The sequence below is a fragment of the Musa acuminata genome, unplaced genomic scaffold (assembly GCF_036884655.1).
Source record: "Musa acuminata AAA Group cultivar baxijiao unplaced genomic scaffold, Cavendish_Baxijiao_AAA HiC_scaffold_493, whole genome shotgun sequence".
In the NCBI taxonomy this organism is placed as follows: Eukaryota; Viridiplantae; Streptophyta; class Magnoliopsida; order Zingiberales; family Musaceae; genus Musa; species Musa acuminata.
This window is the reverse complement of record NW_027020738.1, coordinates 77,501-80,000: the sequence shown is the minus strand read 5'-3', so window position 1 is coordinate 80,000 and position 2,500 is coordinate 77,501.

Sequence of the window (2,500 nt, the reverse complement as noted above, 5' to 3'; positions counted from 1 at the left end):
CACCGTCCCTGCTATACGAAAGCCCCATCCAGCCCTGTGCCACCCGGGGGGTTCCAGGGTGCTGAGATGGCTGACGTTTTGCTCCGCTCACGACGGTCGCCGCGGCACGCAAGAACAGGCCAAAAACTGGCCAAAACAGCCCAAAAACGGGCCAAAACTGGCCATTTTTTGCTGCGCGAGCGAGCGGAGAGCGGCGAACAGCGAGCGAAGCGCGAGGCAGCACCGTCCCTGCTATACGAAAGCCCCATCCAGCCCTGTGCCACCCGGGGGGTTCCAGGGTGCTGAGATGGCTGACATTTTGCTCCGCTCACGACGGTCACCGCGCCACACAAGAACAGCCCAAAAACAGGCCAAAACAGCCCAAAAACGGGCCAAAACTGGCCATTTTTGGCTGCGCGAGCGAGCGGCGAGCGGCGAACAGCGAGCGAAGCGAGAGGCAGCACCGTCCCTGCTATACGAAAGCCCCATCCAGCCCTGTGCCACCCGGGGGGTTCCAGGGTGCTGAGATGGCTGACGTTTTGCTCCGCTCACGACGGTCACCGCACCACGCAAGAACAGGCCAAAAACTGGCCAAAACAGCCCAAAAACGGGCCAAAACTGGCCATTTTTGGCTGCGCGAGCGAGCGGCGAGCGGCGAACAGCGAGCGAAGCGAGAGGCAGCACCGTCCCTGCTATACGAAAGCCCCATCCAGCCCTGTGCCACCCGGGGGGTTCCAGGGTGCTGAGATGGCTGACGTTTTGCTCCGCTCTCGACGGTCACCGCGCAATGCAAGAACAGGCCAAAAACTGGCCAAAACGGCCCAAAAACGGGCCAAAACTGGCCATTTTTGGCTGCGCGAGCGGCGAGCGGCGGACAGCGAGCGAAGCGAGAGGCAGCACCGTCCCTGCTATACGAAAGCCCCATCCAGCCCTGTGCCACCCGGGGGGTTCCAGGGTGCTGAGATGGCTGACGTTTTGCTCCGCTCTCGACGGTCACCGCGCAATGCAAGAACAGGCCAAAAACTGGCCAAAACGGCCCAAAAACGGGCCAAAACTGGCCATTTTTGGCTGCGCGAGCGAGCGGCGAGCGGCGGACAGCGAGCGAAGCGAGAGGCAGCACCGTCCCTGCTATACGAAAGCCCCATCCAGCCCTGTGCCACCCGGGGGGTTCCAGGGTGCTGAGATGGCTGACGTTTTGCTCCGCTCTCGACGGTCACCGCGCAATGCAAGAACAGGCCAAAAACTGGCCAAAACGGCCCAAAAACGGGCCAAAACTGGCCATTTTTGGCTGCACGAGCGAGCGGCGAGCGGCGGACAGCGAGCGAAGCGAGAGGCAGCACCGTCCCTGCTATACGAAAGCCCCATCCAGCCCTGTGCCACCCGGGGGGTTCCAGGGTGCTGAGATGGCTGACGTTTTGCTCCGCTCTCGACGGTCACCGCGCAATGCAAGAACAGGCCAAAAACTGGCCAAAACGGCCCAAAAACGGGCCAAAACTGGCCATTTTTGGCTGCACGAGCGAGCGGCGAGCGGCGGACAGCGAGCGAAGCGAGAGGCAGCACCGTCCCTGCTATACGAAAGCCCCATCCAGCCCTGTGCCACCCGGGGGGTTCCAGGGTGCTGAGATGGCTGACGTTTTGCTCCGCTCTCGACGGTCACCGCGCAATGCAAGAACAGGCCAAAAACTGGCCAAAACGGCCCAAAAACGGGCCAAAACTGGCCATTTTTGGCTGCACGAGCGAGCGGCGAGCGGCGGACAGCGAGCGAAGCGAGAGGCAGCACCGTCCCTGCTATACGAAAGCCCCATCCAGCCCTGTGCCACCCGGGGGGTTCCAGGGTGCTGAGATGGCTGACGTTTTGCTCCGCTCTCGACGGTCACCGCGCAATGCAAGAACAGGCCAAAAACTGGCCAAAACGGCCCAAAAACGGGCCAAAACTGGCCATTTTTGGCTGCACGAGCGAGCGGCGAGCGGCGGACAGCGAGCGAAGCGAGAGGCAGCACCGTCCCTGCTATACGAAAGCCCCATCCAGCCCTGTGCCACCCGGGGGGTTCCAGGGTGCTGAGATGGCTGACGTTTTGCTCCGCTCTCGACGGTCACCGCGCAATGCAAGAACAGGCCAAAAACTGGCCAAAACGGCCCAAAAACGGGCCAAAACTGGCCATTTTTGGCTGCGCGAGCGAGCGGCGAGCGGCGGACAGCGAGCGAAGCGAGAGGCAGCACCGTCCCTGCTATATACGAAAGCCCCATCCAGCCCTGTGCCACCCGGGGGGTTCCAGGGTGCTGAGATGGCTGACGTTTTGCTCCGCTCACGACGGTCACCGCACCACGCAAGAACGGACCATAAACAGGCCAAAACAGCCCAAAAACGGGCCAAAACTGGTCATTTTTGGCTGCGCGAGCGAGCGGCGAGCGGCGAACAGCGAGCGAAGCGTGAGGCAGCACCGTCCCTGCTATACGAAAGCCCCATCCAGCCCTGTGCCACCCGGGGGGTTCCAGGGTGCTGAGATGGCTGACGTTTTGC